At 36.8% G+C, this 23,200-nt stretch overlaps 2 pseudogenes; one reads left to right on the top strand and one right to left on the bottom strand.

The window, feature by feature from the left end:
• Positions 1-23,200, bottom strand: part of LOC103233516 (SHC SH2 domain-binding protein 1-like) — a 632,774-nt pseudogene that overhangs the window by 130,547 nt on the left and 479,027 nt on the right.
• Positions 1-23,200, top strand: part of LOC103232140 (vacuolar protein sorting-associated protein 35-like) — a 46,097-nt pseudogene that overhangs the window by 7,290 nt on the left and 15,607 nt on the right.

Below are 23,200 nucleotides of genomic sequence, written 5' to 3'. Positions count from 1 at the left end.
TTGCATATATACAGTATATGTCTGTGTGTGTGTGCATGTGTGTGTATGTATATAGTTTTTATAGAGGTCAGTCAGTGGTTATCTTTTAAATCAGATATTTTCCTTATCATGCAGGAGAAAACAACATGGTTCCTGTCTTGTTTATTTAATGTTTTCTTCAATGTGTTTGGAAATAATCAAATTCTTAATTTGAATATTTTATTTCTAATCAGCATTTCTTCATACTTCTCCTAGTTACCTTTTGGTCACAGTTGGAGTTGTATATGTCAAGTCATTTCCTCAGTCCAGGAAGGACATTTTGAAAGATTTGGTAGAAATGTGCCATGGTGTGCAGCATCCCTTGAGGGGTCTGATTCTTCGAAATTACCTTCTTCAGTGTACCAGAAATATCTTCCCTGATGAAGGAGAGCCAACAGAATAAGTGATTTTCTTTCTTGATTTTTTTGCAATATTTATTTCATTATAGAATATATAAAAGTGTGGAAACATGTACAGAAATAAAGTATGAATAATTCTTCCACCCAGTCAGCCATTTAGGTAGCGTTTGTATAGAGATTTCCTTTGTAATATAGAACTCCTCAGTATATGTGGTATGATCTAAAATGTACTCATGCCAATTTTATCTTTGGATTATTAGGATCTGCTTTTTAATGTAATGTAATTGAGCATTTTTCCACTACATTAAATATTCTTTGAAAATACAACTTTTGGAAGGGGGTTATATTTGGAAATTAAATTTGTAATGATATAATTGTGAGCCAGCTGGATTTCATAATTGTTCCTTTAATGTCTATCAGTTTTTATAATTTAGAGACTGCTAGTTACCTTGGAATATAAGTGATTTGAATTATCTGTTACAAGTTAGCTATTAACTCCAGAAAAGAAAAAAATAAAAGCCATTCAGAGATACTCCTGTCTCTTGCGTAATCAGTATTCTAGCATCAAAGTCTACTGTTCTTTAATCCCACAGCAGGGGCAGGTGGTCAGCCAAATTGTGGTCCTCAGTGGGTGAGCTGTTCTCATGACGGGTCCCCAAATTAAAGAACTTCATTCCTTTTTAAAAGAGTTTATTCATTTATTTTCTTTGATTTTTAATCCTTTTTCAGTTTGCCCCAACAGATTTTGGTTTTTTCTTCTTAATATTTTCATTTATTCCTAAGATGTACAAGTCAATGGTTTTTAATATATTTGCATCAATTTTTTAAAACAGTACAGAAAAGATAAAAAATTTAACTATGTAGAGAAATTGATGAAGTTATTTCCTGTATTACGTTTTGACTGTCCATTTTGAGCATTTAATTAGGCAATCAATAAAAATGTTTGGAAGCTACTGAGGTCTCCATCCTAGGAGATGTGGAAAAATAAAGCAGGAAATCCATAGTCTCTTCCCTCACAAAGCTTACATTCCAATTAAAAACAAATTATTCAACAGTAAAATGATGCAGTTAGCAGTACACCCTAAGGATTAATATTTTTAGCCTTTTGTTTTTGTTTTTGGTTTGTAGGGATGGGGTCTCATTATGTTGCCCAGGCCGTTTTAAACTCCTGGCCTAGAGTGATCTTCCTGCCTTGGCCTCCCAAAGCATTGGGATTACAGACATAAGCCACCATGCCCATCCTTCTAGCCTTTTTGAATTAAGAAAACTGCCACAAGAGCAAGTCCAGTTGGCCCAGGATAGGGAGTTGGGGAAAGTAATTTGTCCTTTAAATTTATACTGTCCTCTCCAGGTACTTTTTTCCCTAGAGTCTGTTCACTTTGAAATTTAACACTAAGCCCGTGAAGTTGAAAGTGGTTTTTCATAAAGCATTGGTGTACTACAGAGATAAGTAGGAAATGCACAAAGGAGAGGGATGGTAGTAAGTTGGTTCTGTAAATACTGTGTAAAGACTTTTCTGTTTCTTTCCAGCGAAGAAACAATTGGCGATACCAGTGATTCCATGGAGTTTGTACTGCTTAACTTTGCAGAAATGAACAAGCTCTGGGTGCGAATGCAGCATCAGGGACATAGCCGAGATAGAGAAAAAAGAGAATGAGAAAGACAAGAACTGAGAATTTTAGTGGGAACAAATGTGGTGCACCTCAGTCAGTTGGAAGCTGTAAATGTGGAACATTAGAAACAGGTTTATATCTTTTTGTTACCTCTTCTGATGTTCTGAGATAAAATGAAATCTGATTTTTAAAATCAGAATATTTTTGTCATATAATACTACATTGAAAAAAATCTTAAAATGGCTTTTACTGAAGAAGATTTAAATAAACGGAAAGATATAGATGCAATGTTTGTGGATTGGAAGACGGAATATTGTCAAGATAGCATTTAAAAAAAAATTGATCTCAGTCAATGTAATCTCAGTCAAAATCCCAGCAGACTCATGAAGAAATAAAGAACCTGGAACAGCTACAAAAATTTGAAAAGGAAGAACAAAATTGAAAGATCCAAACAACCCGAATTCATGATTTAAAGCTACAGTGAGAGCCTGTGTGGTATTGGTGAAAAGGATAGACACACAAATCAGTGGAGGGGAATAAAACAGGGAATGGCAAACTTTACCTGTGAGGGACCAGATAATAAATGGTTTTTTACTTTGCAAGACTTACGCTGTACAACAAGCTTGTCCAACCTGCGGCCCAGGGCAGCTTGGAACGTGGCCCAACACAAGTTTGAAAACTTTAAAACATGAGATTTTTTGCTTTTTTTTTCTTAAAAGCTCATCAGCTATTATTAGTGTATTTTATGTGTGGCCCAAGACAATTCTTCTAATTCTTCTTCAAGCCAAACGATTGGACAACCCTGGTCTACAACTACTAACACTACAGATATGGTGCAAAAGCAGCCACAGACAATATGGAAGTGAACGGGCATGGCCGTGTTCCAGTAAAACTTTATTTGTAAAAACAAGCAGCAGCTCAGTTTACCGATCTCTGACTAGACAATCCGTAATATACCCAGATATTTATGATCAGTTATTTTTTATAAAAGTACACAGGCAACCTTTTCAGCAAATGATTCTGGAACAATTGGATGTTTATATGTAAACAAACACAAAATCCTGAACCTTGACCCATCCTTCATACCGTATAGAAAAAACATCGATCAGAGACCTAAATATAGAACCTAAAACTGTTAGAAGAAAATACAGAGGAAATCTTTATGACCTAGGATTAGACAAAGATTTCTGAGGATACACAAAAAAGCACAAGCCATGGAGAAAAAACTCACTTTTGAGAGGCCAAGGCAGATGGATCACTTGAGTCTAGGAGTTTGAGACAAGCCTGGGCGCCATAGGAAGACCCCATCTCTACAAAAATTATCAAAATTAGCTGGGCATGGCGGAATGTACCTGCAGTCCCAGCTACTCAGGAGGCTTGAGGTGGCAGGATGGCTTGAGCCCAGGAGGTGGACGTTGCATTAAGTGGAGAGTGTCCCGCTGCACTCCAGCCTGGGCAACAGAACAAGACCTTGTCTCAAAAAGAAAATAGCCTTTAAAGTTTAGAAGTGAAGTCTTGGTGAGAAAAATCTCAAATACAATGTTCAAGTTAGTAGTTCAAATGTGTTACTAGCTTAAGATTTTGAAAACAGATTTTAACTCTTAAGTGTGTTTTTTTTCTCTTTTATATTGTTTTGACTGGCATATTGGAGAAGCTGTAAACTGTAGGGATGCTCTGGCTAAAGAATATCTCATGGAGTGTATTATTCAGGTAGGTGGGAACATTTATTTCATTTTTTTAAAGGACCTTTTTTATCTTTCATTAAATTTAATTGTTTTGAAAACATTTTGAAGGAATAGGAAATAAGCTTTCCTGAATAAAGAACTTTCCTTGCTGGGTGTGGTGACTCACACTTGTAATCCCAGCACTTTGGGAGTTGAAGGTGGGAGGATCTCTTGAGGCCAGGAGTTCAAAACCAGCCTGGGCAACATAGCAAGATGCCATTTCTATAAAAAATTGAAATCATTTTTTAATGCTTCTTTTTTTCATGTAATCTTGCTTCATCTAAAAATAATTTAAAAACAGGATTTTCTGTTTCTGACTTATAACTTGGTCTTTGTATCAATGTGGTTTGTTTTCCTCCAAACTGTAGGAATAAGTCATCTGAGTTTTCTCGGTCTCCGTAGCTTTAGTTTAATTGTGGGTGCACTTTGTTCATTGGAATATTTCTGTCTGAGCTTGTGTTTAGTAGAGAGGTTCAGAAGTAATGTGTATAAGATTATTATTATTAGTTGTATAAGATTACAGTGTTTTTTCCCCACAAATGTGAACTTTACCATATGTAAGTTCAGAATATTATGTGAAATACTTTTACTTGTATTGATCATTTGATTCTCAGGTTTTCCCTGATGAATTTCACCTCCAGACTTAGAATCCTTTTCTTCGGGCCTGTGCTGAGTTACACCAGAATGTAAACGTGAAAAACATAATCATTGCTTTAATTGATAGGTAAGACCTTCTGGCACTGGAGGATACATGCTCGGACTTGGGAATAATGAATTTTAAACATTTTTTGAATTATTTGTTTCTGTTACATCTTTATCATACCAATGATCTTAACTTAATTATACTATAAATAATGTAGCTTTGTGAGTATGAGTACTAGGTACATGCCTCGGTTAGACATGAAAGAGGCTTAACTGAAATGTGCAGGAGACATGAAGATAATGAACATATTTATTCTGTGCATTTAATTGACATTTAAAGACATTGTACAGACTTATTGTTTAAATTGTACACATCCAAAGATCATATTGAAGAACAAAATTTTGTTTTTTTTACCATATCTTGCAGTGGGAACTCATTTGAGTAGCCATAAGATACAGATGATTGAAAATGTTCAAGTAATCACTCTATCATCACATTTTCTTAAAGAAAAAATTTTGAGTATCAAATAAGTTTAGTATATCCACTTTAAATTTTATTTTCTTAGATTTTTCTTTTTCAGACAGAGTCTCACTCCGTCACCCAAGCTAGAGTGCGGTGGCGCTATCTCAGCTCACTGTAACCTCCGACTCCAGGGTTCAAGTGATTCTAGTGTCTCAGCCTCCAGAGTAACTGGGATTACAGACATGCACCACCATGCCCGGCTAATTTTTGTATTTTTAGCAGAGACGGGGTTTTGCCAGGTTGGCCAGGCTGATCTCAAACTCCTGAGCTCAAATGATCCGCCTGCCTCGGCTTCCCAAAGTGCTGGGATTGCAGACGTCAGCCACCTCGCTTGGTCAATGGGTGACTTTTTTGCAGCCGTGTTGTGTAGTAGTACAGAATGTCTGTCCCACTACTTGTAAGCAGTGTCATGAAACCAGAAACCTAAGTGAAGATTTGTCTCTGCAGACACATTTTGTACGTTTTTTAAAAAACTAAGTAATTAGGTTTAAAGTCTGAGAATTTAGATTACAAAATTTTCCAAATTATCAGCTCAATCCTGGGCAGCAAAAATCCCATACTGATTGGGCCTACTCTTAAAGGAAGCTAGCAACTGGATTTTCCTGTGTTGCCTGTAATGTCACTTACCCATCTCTGTCAGTAGTGATGCTTCTGGGCATAACAACATGTGGATGTAGTTGTGACTCCAACAAACCGATAATGATAATGAAGCAGACATTATTTTGAATAATTTAAGATGTGGGTAATAAAAGTTAATTTTATGAATTTTAGACTTAGTTGTATTTCAAACTTTTAGTAGTAAAAATGCAGTATCTTAAAATAGTCTATGTGCTCTTATTTTTTAAAGATTATTTATTTAAATCATGGTTGTTGAATATATCTGTTACTTTAATGCATTTCTGTCCATATCTGCTTAATTATGCTTCAAAGAGTTTGAGAGAATTATCTTGTTGAAAATCTACTTAGTATGGTATGAAATATGAATGCTGATGTAAAAAGGTTTCATTGGCAACACTGTTTAGTTAAAAGTGAATTGAGGAGGCTGGGTGCTGTGGCTCACATCGGTAATCCCAGCACTTTGGGAGGCCAAGGAGGGAGGCTTGCTTCAGTCCAGTTCAATACCATGCTGGGCAAGGTGGCAAAATGCCATCACTACAGAAAACACAGAAATTAGCTGGGCATGGTAGCACATGCTGTTAGCCCCAGCTACTCAGGATGCTGAGGTGGGAGGACAGCTTGAGTCCAGCGGGTGGAGGTTTCCTTGAGAGGAGAGTGCACGACTGCACTCCAGCCTGGGCGAGAGAGGGAGACCTTGTCTCAAAACACTGAGGGAATGATCGACTTAAAAATCTTTTGGGCTCATACGAAATATAGAAAAGTAATAAAGAATAAGATGTCATCCATGATCTCACTATCCAAAGCCTATATCTTTTAAAATAAAGGGTTTTTGGTTTTTTTTAGATTAGCTTTATTTGCTCACTGTGAAGATAGACCTGGAATCCAAGGGGATATTAAACTTTTTGATGTATTTTCACAGCAGGGGGCTACAGTGACACAGGTTTCTGTAGGTTTCTCCTAAGTTCTCAAAACTTTGAAACTTCTCTGCCTTCCTTTTACAATTGTTTAAAACAAATTGTATGGGTTTCTAAACATTCCCGTCTAGACAAGACACGCCTTCGGAGGATGTTGTATCTTTACATGTCTCTCTCATTAATCTTGCCATGAAATATTACCCCGATCGTGTGGACTATGCTGATAAAGTTCTAGAAACAACAGTGGAGATATTGAATAAGCTCAACCTGGAACAGTAAGTTACATTTTTGTAAAAATCCTCCTAAAGACATTTTTGTCCTAAATTTGCTTTTCTTTCTCAATTCTTTTTTGAACTGCTGGCATTGGTCTTGTTTTAATCATGCTTTAAGATTGTCATGCTTAGCACTACTAGGGACAGAAAGTAGTGACCAATTACTTGGTTGTGTATATTAATGAAACTGTGGTACCTATGGACCACAGGCAGTCTTCAGGGACCGGTGTCTCCAATTTGGATCTCTTTCTGTGTATCAGGGGCATCCAATCTTTTGGCTTCCCTGGGGTGCATTGGTAGAAGCATTTTCTTGGGCCACACGTAAAATACACTAACACTAGCAATAGCTGATGAGCTTTAAAAAAATCACAAAAAAACTCATAATGTTTTAAGAAAGTTTACAAAATTGTGTTGGGCCACATTCAAAGCCATGCTGGGCTGCAGGTTGGACAAGCTTGCTGTTATTGAGAATGAAATGAGTTCTTATGAATAAGTTGGTTCTTAAACTGGTAAGGAAACTTTGTCAGGTAGTATTTATTTCCATAATTGGTGTTTTCCTACGAATGAATACATGGTGAAAAATGAGGGGCGTATGTATATTAAAGGTGCAGAATTAAATTTGTTTAAATATCTTTTCTATTTTGAGCTTTGATTTTGATGCCTTCAAAGAACGTATCGACAGTACTGTTTCCAACTTGAAACCTCCTCAGCTGTTCTATCCTACGCCTATGGCGTCCTCTAGTGGCCACTGTGGGCAGCTCTGATCCTGTTACCCTCCCCAGCAGTTCCCTTCCTGTCCCATTCCCCATTGCTCTGGAATTGGGTTAAGCCAGGCCCGCCTCCCCCGCCCATATTCTACAGAATTTTACCTCATGTAATCTCCCTCCTTTCTATCTCCTTTCTAGTGGTTTACTTGCATCAAGAAAATTTCTTCTTTTTTGCTCCGCTTTGTATTACCTTTTTTCTCTCAGTCATTTTTGGTTTTATGTGTGTGTGAACTGAAAACAAGTCCAGATACGGAATAAGTGTGAGAGAAAATTAAATGATGAGCCACGTGTGGTGGTTTGTACCTGTAATCCCAGCTATTCAGGAGACTGGGTTGGGAGAATCACTTGAGCCCAGGAGTTTGCGAACAGCTTGGGCAACATAGCAAGACCCCATCTCTAATAAAAAATAAAATTAAAAATTAAAAAATTTTAAATTAAAAAAACTAAGTGATGTATTTATGTCTTTCCACCCAAGTGAATTTTAAAGTAAAAATAGAGAAAATAATTAGAAATAACTACCTCTAATGAGGTTGTAATAAATGTCCCAACATGCTTCAATATCTACAGAATGATTTTACTAACCACTACCTAAAAGTCAGTCAGCCTGCTTTTCCTTAATCACCAACATCTGATGCAGAAGAAATAGTTTATATATTTTTCTATTGTGTCGAATTGCTGGTTTTGCATGGATTTTCTTCCTACTTGTTTTCATCGTGAATATACAATACTTGTTGGCTGCCCCCTGGGAACCAAACTACCAGTTAAAATACTTCCCTTAGAAATGTCATCGAAGTCTAGACAGTCATCTTAACTCGTTATACCATCTGTTCATGAGTTGGAAACTGTATCTAGTTTTGTATCAACAGAAAAATAATAGATGAACATATATTTGTGATTAGATAAGCATTTTTATCCTCTTGAAAGGAGGTTGTTACAGTCTTCTGTGGTGGTATGATTCACCTGACCCATTTCCTTTAATGTGTAATGAAAAATTTCAAATTCTTATGGAACAAGTGCTATTTGTGCATAAAGTTAATTTTATTCATTAAGACTTCTGTTTTTCTTTTTGTAGTGTTCCTACCAGCAGTGCAGTTTCAAAGGAACTCACCAGACTTTTGAAAATGCCAGTTGACACTTACAACAATATTTTAACAGTCTTGAAATTAAAACATTTTCATCCACTCTGAGTACTTTGACTATGAGTCCAGGAAGCGCATGAGTTGTTATGTGCTTAGTAATGTTCTGGATTATAACACAGAAATTGTCTCTCAAGACCAGGTAAGAGAATACCTCCATGCTATTTTAGGGAAACAGTGTTATAATTTTAGACTATGGACCTAGATACCTGAGATGGGAGGGTAGGGTAATTCAATACTAAAGAAAATTTACAAGTAACTTATTCATTATATAAATTAGAAAATGGGAGATGTATAAAGAATTATAAAACATTTATAATTCCACCAGATAGAGAATAACCACTGTTAACATTTCGTACATATCTGTCCAGACTTTTGTCTGTATATGTGTATATGACATACATGTGTATCGACTTTCTATCCAAAAAATGAATATCTTGTTGATATTGTATTGTAACTTTATAAGTGGAAACATTTTTGACAGTGGCTTTATATGCCAATGGTTTCCCATCAGTGGGTTTCTTGTGCCTCGCATGTTACAGGGGGGTTCCATCATGAATTGGGTATCCAGGTTGATTCAAGATCAGCCAGATCAGCTTGTAGAGGACCCTGATCCAGGAGACTTTGCTGATGAGCAGAGCCGTGTGGGCCCTTCATTCATCTGCGGCGCTCTGACGACCCTGACCAGCAGGACTTGGTATGAGTTTACTCTTACTATAACCCTGTATCAGCTCCTCATGAAATCACATGTTGAAGTGCTTAAAATGGTTTAATTCACCTTCTGGTCTTAAATGGTTTTGAAGGAATTGCGACTGAATTAAAGATTCACTTGAACCGGGAGAACGGAGGTTGCAGTGAGCTGAGATTGTGCCACTGCACCCCAGCCTGGGCAACAGAGCGAGACTCCATCTCAAAACATAATAACAATAAAATGAAAAATAAAAAGAAAAGATTCATGTCATCTATGGGCTTTTACTTTATATATAAACACATAATTGTTTGTAAACTTCTGGAGCATGTGAATAACAATTCAGTTGCTCCAATTTCTTTTGAAGACTGAGAATTACAAAAACTCTTGTCTTCTTTTACCTGAGTGCTCATAATTATTCTATGTTCATTTTTTTCTGAACTGTGTCTTGCTTATAATAAACTTGAGAAGAAATACAATTCTCATATTTAATTTTACTTTTCCAAATTTGCAAGTATAAGTTATATTTGTCATATTGAGTTTTTGTTTTTTGATGAAAGATTTAAAAATTCGTTTTACCTTTTTCTTAACTTTTTTTTCTGATAAAGAACAATCACATGAGATTCTCTCTTTATTATTAGTCCACAGGAAATCTTTGTGAAATGGATAAAACATGTTGTCTGAGTAGGGGTATCAGTGACTGATACTAGGTAATTTATTTTAGTGAAGGGTTAGCACGGTTGGCTGCTTAATTATTGTGTGGGCAAAGTAGTTTAACCATTCTTGGATGCATAAGGCTGTTAGGCTGCTATGATGAAAAAGACATTTGCCTGAGGACGTCCTGTCTCATCTCCTTCTGTTGACTTCCTTCATTGTAATTGACACTCCTGTACTTCTTCACAATCAGTGTGAAATAAGAGGCTGACTGCTGTTGGTAGGGTGATGGTCTTTGTCTTGGCTTAGTGACAAACATTCCAGGACTGTGGTGTTGTGCACTGTGAGCTATGTGATCTGTACAGAGTGACTGTCTGAGTATGTTAACTGATTCCTTTATGTTTCTGTGTGAGATTGTGTGTGTCTGTGTGTTTTCATTTTCTATTGCATACCAAATGTAGTAGTTAGAAAGTATGCCTTTTGGTTGGGCATGGTGGCTCATGCCTATAATCCCAGCACTTTGGGAAGCCAAGGTGGGTGGATTACCTGAGATCAGGAGTTTGAGACCAGCGTGGCCAACATGGTGAAACCCCATCTCTACTAAAAATGCAACAAGTTTGCCGGGCATGGTGGTGGGTGCCTGTAATCCCAACTGCTTGGGAGACTGAGGCAGGAGAATCACTTGAACCTGGGAGGTGGAGGTTACAGTGAGTGGCTATCACACCATTGCACTCCAGCCTGGGCAACAAGAGTGAAACTCTGTCTCAAAAAAAAAAAAAAAAAGAAAGAAAGAAAGAAAGTATGCCTTCTGCATGTGGCTGATTGGTTATTCCCATGTATAGAGATCTTTAATGATAGGGTCATTAGCTCTGACTACCCCTAGGGGAAATGTATTCTCTTATTCATCTACCGTATCATTGAATTTCACAAAACCTGAATGTCATTGTGTCACACATATTAAAAATATTTTATGAACTCTGTGTTTTCCTTGTAATTTTTCTGAATTGGCTATACATTGTGCCATTTCAGGAAGAAATCCAACAAAAACACAGAATTCATAGAATATTTCACAAGTGGCTCTTTCAAAGTATATTAGCATTTTCCTTGATTTAAACGATCTTATTTTTCTTTGAATGAGGAGATGTGTTGTACCAGTAATATGCATATAGTTGTTTTGTATCATAGTAATAGTTAATATTACTGAGCACATGCCTTGTGCTAAGTAGTCGTGAGACTTCACATGTGTCGTCTGATCTTCCCAACACTAGCAGTTTACAGAAACTTGTGGCTAAGAGAAGGTAAATAATTCGCCCAAGGCCACACATGTAGCATTAGCATCTACTTTTAAATGTGAGTCTGTGAGTCTATCTTCACAGCTTTCTTTTCTTTTCATTTCTTTTTTGTTGAGATGGAATCTTGCTCTGTCACCCAGGCTGGAGTGCAGTGGCATGATCCCAGTTTACTGCAACCTCCGTCTCCTGGGTTCAAGTAATTCTACTGCCTCAGCCTCCTGAGTAGCTGAGATTACAGGTGTGTGCCACCACGCACAGCTAATTTTTGTATTTTCAGTAGAGACAGGGTGTCCCTATGTTGGCCAGGCTGGTCTCAAACTCCAGACCTCAACTGATCTGTCCACTTTTGGCCTCCCAAAGTGCTGGGATTACAGACGTGAGTCACCACACCTGGGCCAGAGCCTACATTCTTTATCAATGCAGCATACTTTGCACATGTGTGTATGAAAATATATTTAAACATATCTTTGCTTCTAACTTGCTACCTTGGGCAGGTTATACAACCTCTTTGAAACTCACGCTTCCCCATTTGTGAAATGGGATTGTATCTGTCTCTGGGTTGTTGTGACAACTTGAGGAGATAAGATATATGTAAATTGCCTACCATAAAGTATGGTACATTGTATATGTTCACAAAATGTTAGCAATGATGATTGGAGCCCACATTTATTTCACAAATGATTAATCATAGTTTGGAAATTTTTTTTTAATGCTTTTGGGTCAGATTTTGAACACGGCACGAAAACATTTTGGAGCTGCTGGAAATCAGCGGATTCGTTTCACACTGCCACCTTTGGTATTTGCAGCTTACCAGCAAGCTTTCTGATACAAAAAGAATTCTAAAGTGGTGAGTTTACTTTAAGTATTTAAGTACTTTTTTCCTTTTTTAATCACTCTGAGTGTGTGTGTGTTTTATATTATAAAAAATTTCAAACATACAAAAATAGACAATGATATAATAAAATCCCACTTCCAGTAACTCTATTTGTTACTTATCCTGTGCTAAGTGTTCCTAACAGTGATGTTGGGGGATCACATACTAACTGAGGGATCACATCAAAAGCACTTAGAAATGCAAGACTAAGCAGTGTGAATTTATGCTGAAACTCTTTCCTAAGTTCTAATTTAGGTTAGCTTTAAAACCTAAGGAGAGGGCTTAGCATTGCAGTCATTTCTCTCTAAAAGCATATAATTGAATAATATCCTGAGTTGTGGGCAACTTTTTATGAGCTTTCTTCTTCCTCAAGCCAGAAGCATGGCTTGAGTCTTCATGGTATAGTTTTGAAGAAAATACCTCAAGCTCATGTACCTGAAAGTTGGAAAGTCAGGTTTATGTTAAGGAACAATCTCAGTAACTTAATTTTGTTTGTTTGTTTGTTTTGAGATAGGGTCCCATTCTGTCACCCAGGCTGGAGAGCAGTGGCTCAGTCTTGGCTCACTGCAACCTCTACCTCCTGCGTTCAAGCAATTCTCCTCTGTCAGCCTCCTAAGTAGCTGGGTTTACAGGTGTGCACCACCACGCTCAGCTAATTTTTGTAGTTTTAGTAGAGAGAGTGTCTTGCCACGTTGACCAGCTGGTCTCGAACTTGTGGCCTCAAGTGATCCTCCTGCCTCAGCCTCCCAAAGTGCTAGGATTGTAGGTGTGAGCCCCCATACCAGGCCTCAGTGGGGAGTTAATTTTCTCATAACAGAGAAAAAAGATGTATTCCGTAGACCTACCAGCATGAAACAGCAGCTTTTGGCCAATTTTTATTAGGCCAGCTTATCGTTCACTCTTTACCAGCATTTATGGATAGGAATCTGTGAATATAACAATAAAAATAGCAACCAGCCTATGTTACAGAGCCATAGGAATTCCAACAGTACGACAATATGGTACTGGCATAAAAACAGACACATAGACCAATGGAACAGAATAGAGTCCAGAAATAAACCCAAACATATGCAATAAACTAATCTTTGATAAGGACACCAAGAATACACAATGAGGAGAAGGATGGTCTCTTCAATAAATAGTATTGGGAAGGTTGGATATCCACATGCAAAAGAATGGACTTGGACTCTCATCTTATACCATATATAATAATGAACTCAAAATGGATTAAAGACCTGAAACCATAAAGCTCCTAGAAGAAAACACAGGGAAAAACCTCCGTGTCATTGGTCAATGATTTTTTGGATATGAAACCAAAAACCTAGGCAACAAAAGCAAAAATAAACAAGTGAGACACTATTAAAATAAAAAGCTTCTGAACAACAAAGGAAATAATCAGCAGAGTGAAGAGACAGCCAAAGGGATGGGGAAGAATATTTGCAAACTATACATCTGAAAAGTGGTCAGTATCCAAAATATGTATGGAACGCAACTCAATAGCAAGAAAATGAATAACTTGGTTTAAAAATGAGCAAAGGATCTGAATAGACATTATTCCAAAGAAGACATACAGGTGGCCAACTGGTATATGAACAGAGGTTCAATGTCATTTATCAGGAAAATGCAAATCAAAACCACTATGAGACATTACCTCACATCTGTCAGAATAACTGTTACCAAAAGGACAGAAAATCAAGTGTTGGTAAGGATGTAGAGAAATGGGAACCCTGTGTATTATTGAGAATATAAATTAGTATAGCCATTATGGAAAACGGTATGGAGGTTCCTCAAAAAACTGAAACTAGAACTACCATGTGACCCTGCAGTCCCACATCTGGTTAAGTATTCAAAGGAAAGGAAACCAGTATCTCAAAGAGATACCTGCACTCCCATTTTCATTGCAGCATTATTCACAATGGCTGAGATACGGAAACAACCTTAGTGTCCATCAATAGATGAATAAAGACATTGTGTTGTGTAAATGCGTGTGTGTACATATATAGGTGTATATATATGTATGTTTCTACACACATATTCTCTACATAGTAGAATAATATTCAGCTACAGAAACGGAGAAAATCTTGCCATTTATGATAACAGGGATTAATCTGGAGGAAATTATTCTAAGTGAAATAAGCCAAACACAGAAAGGCAAATACCGCATGACTTCATTTATATGTAGAATTGTTTTTTAAGTTGAATTCATCCAGCCTGGGTAACACAGCAAGACCCAATCTCTATCAAAAAAAAAAAAAAAAAGGCCGGGTGTGGTGGCTCATGCCTGAAATCCCAGCACTTTGGGAGGTCGAGACGGGCGGATCACGAGGTCAGGAGATCCAGACCATCCTGGCTAACATGGTGAAACCCCGTCTCTACTAAAAATACAAAAATTAGCCGGGTGTGGTGGTGGGTGCCTGTAGTCCCAGCTACATGGGAGGCTGAGGCAGGAGAATGGCGTGAACCCGGGAGGCGGAGTTTGCAGTGAGTGGAGATCATGCCACTGCATTCCAGCCTGGGAAACAGACTCCGTCTCAAAAAAAAAAAAAAAAGGAAATTGAAGTCAATGCAGAAAATTTGGGAAAATTACATATATCTGGAAATCGAACAACACACTAAATAGCCATCGTGTCAAAATAATTGGATAATATTTTCAGATAAATAATAAAGCAATATATCAAAACATATGAGACACAGCAAAAACCTGCTCAGATATATTTATAGCAGTAAACACCTATATTAAAAATGAACAACCATAACTTACAACCAATAAACTAATATTTGGCACAAACATGCAAAGGCAAATTAACTACACATCAAACCTGGAGGAAAAATATCAGTTGGAAAATACAAGAGTCATGTAGAATAGGAAGACTGGAAAATAAAATCCCTGGGGATAAGGGCTCTGAAAACTGTCTACATATTTCTGAGAATCTAGAAGCCCATATGCCTGCTCAGGACTAGGCATGGGTAAGGTCAGTGTTCAGAAAAGTTCTAAGAAGACATTATCAGTCATGATTGCTTTACCCTCTAATATGGTTTCGCTCTGTGACCCAACTCAAATCTCATCTCGAATTACAATCCCCACATGTTGAGGGAAAGATGTGATTGGATTATGGGTGCGGTTTCCCCAATGCTGTTCTCAGGACAGTGAGTAAACTCTCACGAGATCTGCTGGTTTTATAACTGGTAGTTTTTTCTGTTCTCTCACTCTCTCTCCTGCCACCTTGTGAAGAGGGTACTTGCTTCTCCTCCACTTTCTGCCATGATTGTAAATTTCCTGAGGCCACTGCAGTCATACAGAACTGTGACTCAATTAAACCTATTTCTTTCATGAATTACCCAGTCTCAGGCACTCCTTTATGGCAGTGTAAGAACAAAGTAATACTCAAACTCAGCACAAACAGGAAAAAAAAAAAGGCCAAGATGTTACCTTCCTGGTTTGTAAGCTGAGCTGCAATAATTAAAATGTTTTGGGTGAGCAAGTATTTGAGAAAATCTCTGTCAAATTACTAGCTCATAAGATAATGAAACAGAGACTTTTATTCCATACATAACAAAGAATACAATATTTACAAAAATACCTTTGAAAACTCATTAAACAAATATAAATAATCATGAAAATCAAAAATCCAAAGGATTAAAAATAATATGATTTCAAAGTTATTATATTATAATATCAAAATGTACAGTTTTCAAAAACAACAAAAGGCAGGCAAAAAAATATCACTCATTAACATGATAACAAATTAATAGAAACAGTCCTAGAGATATCCTAGACATTGAAAGAGATTTAAAAGTCTTTAAATCAATAGACTTAAACATGCTGAAAAAGAGAGTAAACCATAAAAAAGAAAAAAAATTGGGAAAATGATGTTTCATCAAATAGAAAGTATCAATAGAGACAGCAATTATGAAATAAACAAAAACATCTGAAGTCAAAAGTTAAAATCACTGAAAGAAAAAAATTTACCAGAAAGCCTCTACAGCAGATATGAGTAGAAAAAAGAAAGAAAAAAAGGATTAGCAAGGTTTTAAGTCTGCTCAATTTTAATTATTTAGACCTACTAGGCGAAAGAGAATTAAGAAAAATTAGAAGGCCCTAAGATACTAATGAGAAATTATTACATCGCCTTCACAAGGATTATAGAAAATCCAAAAAGAAGAGGGAGAGTGTAAAAGAATCAGAAGAAAAAAATTAAAAGAATCAGAACCAAAAAAAAAATAAAGGAATAATGGCAGATAAATTTCTAAACATGATAAAACTCATGAATCTACATATCAAAAATAGAACTGAGCTCAAAATTGTATACGCTCAAAGACTTCCACAAAAGACACATTACAAACTTTCAAAACCTACAGACAAAAAGAATCTTAAAAACAGTAATAAAGACCCATCATATACAAAGTTTCATAGTAAAATTAAGAACTAATTTCTTGCTAGAAACCATAAAGTCACAAGACAGCAGGATGACATATTTAAAGTGATAAAAGAAAAAAAAAGTCAACAAAGAACTCTATTTTCCACAAACTATTCTTCAAAGATAAATGAGATATCAAGACATTTTTATATTTTTTAAAAAACTATACAGAGTTTCTTACTAATAGGTCCTCTCTGCAATGCATGATAAAGGCTATCTTTTTGGCTGAAATAAAAGGACACACTATAAAATAACTTAATGCCATATTAAGAGAACAAGTAACACCAGTAAAAGTAAATATATGCAAAACTAAAAATGCCACTATGAAAATATTTTCATTTCATAACTTGTTTCATCTTTAAAAATTTTTTAATATATGATTCAGTAGACTAGTGCACAGAATTAGTTATAAAACTATGTTAATTTCAGGCAATGCATAATTATATAAGCTGGAAGCAGATAGAGTTGGAGAAACAAATCTGTGTGGAATGAACTGTTGTAATAAAACCAGATTTCAAGTGGTATTCATTTATTATACATGGTCATACATTTGTAAGATTAGTTATAATCCTTAATCACAAAAACAATAACTTTAAAAAGTCAAAAGGGAATTTAAAAGGGAATAAAAACTGTAGACTTGAAAAATATCAATAGAATAAAAATGTCAGTAATAAATAGACTAAATTTGAAAAGGAAATGACAGAAAAATAAGTAGCAAAATGGTAGAATTCCATCTTTTGTAAATACTTTAAATAGAAATAAACTGTATAATTACAATGTAAACATTGACAGAATGGTTTAAAAAACATAAATATAATTCAACTTTGTTATCTACAAGAGACTCTCATTAGACTTCTCTGTAGGTTGTAAGTAAAAGAATTCCTAAAGATACTTTATACAAATAGTAACTAAAAGAGCTGGGGTGACTATACTTCAACAAAATAAATATTAAGACAAAAGTGTTACAAGTGACAAATGAGGACATTATATTTTGAAGAAATGTAAACCTATGAATAAGACATAACAATTATAAATATATATACACCTAACAAAGATCCCAACATATGAAACAAAAAAGACAGTTAATGACAGAAGTAGCAAGTTGTACAGATTTGTTGACCTAAATACACCAAATACACCTAGCAGTCAAATACAAGAACTCTATTTTACATTTCTTCAAAAAGAAATTAATGTGGTTTTCAGATTTTGTAAACTGTTTTTCAGAAAATAATTTAGCAATCTTATCCTATGGAATTCTTATTTTTAAAAGCCATTATTTTAAACTTTGCATAATATCACATTCAATATTTCTAGTATGTTTATCATTATAAAAGCCACAAAAGAATAACTTTAAACTATTTCCGCTTTCGACAACAGACCATCATGAATCTACTCTCTGTCTCTATTCATATGCATTTTATGAATATTCTTTTTTAAAAACTACATTCTTGTAGTAAAATTAACATCTTCTCTCTATGCAGTGGTACATTCTGCCATATTTCAGTCTGGTTTCTTTCACTTACCATAATGTATTTGGGATAGATTATTCTTCATGTGCTTATGTATTGGGAAACATATTTAGGATAAAAAAAAAAACAGAAGATATCTATGTTGCTTCATATTTCTGCCTCTTTTTTCCTAAGAAATATCAAGTCAACTATTAGCAAAAATACGAATTAAGCATTAAGAATTATACAGTTGGCTGGGCATGGTGGCTCATGCTGAGAAGCCGAGATGAGTGTATCCCCTGAGGCCAAGAGTTTGAGAACAGCCTTGCCAACATCGTAAAATTCTGTTTTTACTAAAAATAAAAAAATTAGCTAGCATGGTAGTGTGTGCCTGTAATCCCAGCTACTCATAAGGCTGACGGATGAGAATCTTTCAAACCCAGGAGGTACAGGTTGCAATGAGTCAGATCATACTATTACACTCCAGCCTAGGTGAGAGAGTAAAACTGTCTCAAAAAAAGAGAACAGAAACAAACAAACAAACAAGCAAAAACCAGTTAAAAGGAATAAGATCTAGGGTTTGGTAACACAATAGAGTCAACAGTTAACAATAATTCATTATATGTTACAAAATGGCTAAAAGAGAAAATTTCAAAAAAATATTTGAGCTGATGAATATCCCAATTACTAACTTTATAACAGATTGTATGCTCTTATCAAAATATTACATGTACCCTGAATATATGTACAATTGTTATGTATCCATAAGAATTAAAAATAGGCCAGGCCCGGTGGCTTACACTTCTAATCCCAGCACTTTGGGAAGCTGAGGCAGGCGGATCACAAGGTTAGCAGTTCGAGACCAGCCTGGCCAACATCATGAAACCCTATCTCTATTAAAATACAAAAATTAGCCAGGTGAAGTCATGGGTGCCTGTAATTCCAACTACTTGGGAGGCTGAGGCAGGAGAATTGCTTGAAACTGGAAGGCGGAGGTTGCAGTGAGCCGGCATCATGTCACTGCACTCCAGCCTGGGCAAGAAAGCAAAACTCTGTCTCAAAAAATAAATAAATCAAATAAAAATATTCAAAAATAAATTACTCTCAAATAAGATAGGAATTTTAATTTTTGAAAAGATCAAAAAAACTTTGAAAAACATACAGAAAAAGAAAGGTAGTTAATGTTGAATTACTTATAAAACTGAACTTTTAAAAACTTTGAAAAACATACAGAAAAAGGTAGTTAATGTTGAATTACTTATAAAACTGAACTTTAGGGAGTCTAATAAAAATGTAGTTTGAATTAACTTTTGCTTTGTAAAATTCTTCATTTTCATTCATGTTCCAGTGCACAGAAAAATGACAGCTGCTCTCCAGGAGAATCAGAGTTTCGGTGTTGTTCTGAAGCACTTTATCTTCTCTTTCTGAGTGTCACTTTCATTTCTGGTCATAATCAAGAAGTGTGATTAGCTAATGGCTGCCTGCTCTAAGAGATATGCAGTGTCCATCATCTCTTGGGCTGCAAGTAGAGATGTACTCACATCTCTTGTGATCCCTGCAAGATAACACCAGACCCAGCAGATCCAAAATGACCATAACACTGCACTTTTTAAAAACCAAGCCCTGAGATTTTAATCCACAAATATTCACCATTGCTTTCTGGTATATGATAGATGTGAGTAGCCTCTTTGAAAATCAGACAACCCTGTTTGCTGACAATGAAGCAGGGTAAAACAGCACAGATCCAGGGACCCCGCACATAGCTTCAAATGGGAGGCTCATCAGACTAACAATGAACCTTTCAGCAGAAATCCTATTTGCCAAGAGATTAGATGCCAATATTCAACATTCATTAAAAAAATTCTAGCCAAAATTTCATATCTGACCAAATTAAGCTTCAAAAGTAGAAAAGAGATAAGATCCTTTTAAGATAAGCAGATGCTGAGGAAACCTGTTATCGCCAGGCTGGCCTTATAAGAACTGCTAAGGAAAGCACTAAATAGGAAAAAAGAAAGACCATTACCAGTCACTACAAAAACACACTGAAATACACAAACCACTGACACTATAAAGCAACCGCAAAACAAAATCACTAGTTTTATACGATAAAGTAGTCTGCAAAATAACTGGCAATGATCATAATGATAGATTCAAATCTATACTTATCAAAACGAAGCTTAAATGTAAATGGGCTAAATGCCCCAAAGAAAACAAAGTGGCAAGCTACATAAAGGATCAAGACCCACTGGTATATTGCCTTCCAGACTTATGTCACACAGGCTGAAAACAAAGGAATGCAGAAAAACCTACTAAGCATATAAAAAGACAAGAAAAAGCAAGGGTTGCAAAGTTTGTTTCAGACAAACCAGACTTTAAATCAACAAAGATTATGAAAATATAAAAAGGGGATTACAGAACGGTAAAGGGCTAACTATGCTACATATATACACACCCAACACAAAAGCACCCAGATTTATAACGCAAGTTCTTAGAGGCTTTCAAGAGACATAGACTCGGCCGGGTGCGGTGGCTTGTGACTATAATCCCAGCAGTTTGGGAGGCCAAGGCGGGTGGATCACGAGGTCAAAAGATCAAAACCATTCTGGCCAAAATGGTGAAACTCAATCTCTACCAAAAATACAAAAATTAACTGGGCCTGGTTGCGAATGCCTATAGTCCCAGCTACTAGGGAGGCTGAGGCAGGGTTGAGGAGCGACTGAAGCCTTTGCCACAATCTTTACATTTGTAAGGTCACTCTCCAGTATGAATTCTCTTATGTCTGGTAAGGTCTGAGAATCTTCTAAAGCCTCTACTGCATTCTTCATATTTGTAGGGTTTCTCTCCAGTATGAATTCTCTCATGTCTGGTAAGGTCTGAGAAGCTTCTAAAGCCTCTGCCACATTCTTCACATTTGTAGGGTTTCTTTCCAGTATGAATTCTCTTATGTCTGCTAAGGTCTGAGAAGCTTCTAAAGCCTCTGCCACATTCTTCACATTTGTAGGGTTTCTCTCCAGTATGAATTCTCCTACGTCTGGCAAGGTCTGAGAAGCGTCTAAAGCCTCTGGCACATTCTTCACATTTGTAGGGTTTCTCTCCAGTATGAATTCTCTTATGTCTAATAAGTTCTGACAACTAAACACAGGCTTGGCCACATCTTTCACACTTTTTAAAGTTTCTCTCCAGTATGGATTCTCTAATGTTTAGTAAGGTCTGAGAAGCATTTAAAGGCTCTGCAATATTTTTCACATTTGTAGGGGTTCCCTCTAGTATGAGTTCTCTTATTTAAAATGAGGCCTGAGAACCACGCACAGTCTTTGCCACATTTTTCTCATTTGTAGGGTTTCTTTCTGCTATTAATTTTCTTATTTTTGTTGAGAATTGAGCACCACTCAAAAGCTTTGTCACATTTATTGCCTTGGCATGTTTTGCAATGGGTTGTTGGTAAACATTGATGAAGGCAATTATAACTACTCTTCTGCCCCTTGCAATTAATCATACCTTGCCAGTCTTTCTTTAAGTATAAATTATCAAGGTCGCAGCCTTCATATTTTCTCACTATTACCTTTTTATGTGAATCTTCTATGTCCTGCTTTGGCAATATCTCCGCAGTGAAAAAAAAAAGACCCAGCTGAAAAAAATATAACAAATCATATCACTTATTAGACTAAGGTGAATATACTTTACAAATATGAAATTATACAAAACACATTAAAACGGTGACACTGGGTCACTTCCAAAATGGCCAAATAGGAACAGCTCCAGTCTGCAGGTTCCAGTGAGATCGATGCATAAGACGGGTGATTTCTGCATTTCCTACTGAGGTATCTGCTTCCTCTCATTAGCACTGGTTGGACAGTTGGTGCAGCCCACGGAGGGTGAGCTGAAGCAGGGCGTGGCCTCGTCTCACCTAGGAGGCACAAGGGGTCGGGGGATTTCACTTTCCTAGTCAAGGAAAGCCATGACAGAGTGTACATGGAGAAATGGTACACTCCTGACCAAATACTGTGCTTTTGCCACAGTCTTAGCAACCAGTAGACCAGGAGATAACCCCAGGGTCTGGCTTGGCAGATCCCATGCCCACAGAGCCTTCCTCACTGCTAGCACAGCAATCTGAGATTGACCTGCAACACTGCAGCTTGATTGGGGCAGGGTTGTCCACCATTGCTGAGGCCTGAGTAACTCACAGTGTAAACAAAGAGGCCGGGAAGCACGAACTGGGCAGAGGCCACTGCCATGCAGCAAGACCTACTGCCTCTCTAGATTTCACCTCTGGGGGAAGGACATAGTAGAACAAAGGCAGTAGACAGTTTCTGTAGACTTAAACGTCCCTGTCTAACAGTTCTGAAGACAGCAGTGGTTCTCTTAGCACGGCATTCAAATGCCAACAATGGACAGACTGCCTTCTCAAGCGGATCCCTGACCCCGTGTAGCCTGACTGGGAAACACCTCCCAGTCGGGGCCAACAGACACCTCAAACAGGTGGGTGCCCCTCTGGGATGAAGCTTCCAGAGGAAGGATCAGGCAGCAATATATGCTGTTCTGCAGCCTCCGCTGGTGATGCCCAGTCAAACATGGTCTGGAGTGGACCTCCAGCAAAATCCAACAGACCTGCAGTTGAGGGGTCTGACTGTTAGAAGGAAAACTAACAAACACAAAGCAATAGCATCAATAGCAACAAAAGAACACCGACACCAAAACCCCATCTGTAGGTCACCAACATCAAAGACCATAGATAAAACCATAAAGATGGGGAGAAAGCAGAGCACAAAAGCTGAAAATTCCAAAAAACAGAGTGCCTCTTCTTCCCCAAAGAATTGCAGCTCCTTGGCAGCAAGGGAACAAAAATGGACAGAGAACGAGTTTGACAAGTTGACAGAAGTAGCCTTCAGAAGGCTGGTAATAACAAACTTCTCCAAGCTAAAGGATCATGTTGTAACCCACCATAAGGAAGCTAAAAACCTTGAGGAAAAGGTTAGACGAGTGGCTAACCAGAATATACATTGTAGAGAAGACCTTACATAACCTGATGGAGCTGAAAGCCACGGAATGAGAATTTTGTGATGCAAGCACAAACTTCAATAGCTGATTTGATTAAGTGAAAGAAAGCATATCAGTGACAGCAGATCAAATTAATGAAATAAAGTGAAAAGACAAGATTAGAGAAAAAAGAGTGAAAAGAAAAAAACAAAGTCTCCAATACATATGGCACTATGTGAAAAGACAAAATCTATGTTTCACTG

This window comes from Chlorocebus sabaeus, chromosome 5 (assembly GCF_047675955.1).
Source record: "Chlorocebus sabaeus isolate Y175 chromosome 5, mChlSab1.0.hap1, whole genome shotgun sequence".
Classification (NCBI taxonomy): domain Eukaryota; kingdom Metazoa; phylum Chordata; class Mammalia; order Primates; family Cercopithecidae; genus Chlorocebus; species Chlorocebus sabaeus.
The sequence above is the reverse complement of the archived record's forward strand: the minus strand, read 5'-3'. Positions and strand labels throughout refer to the sequence as shown.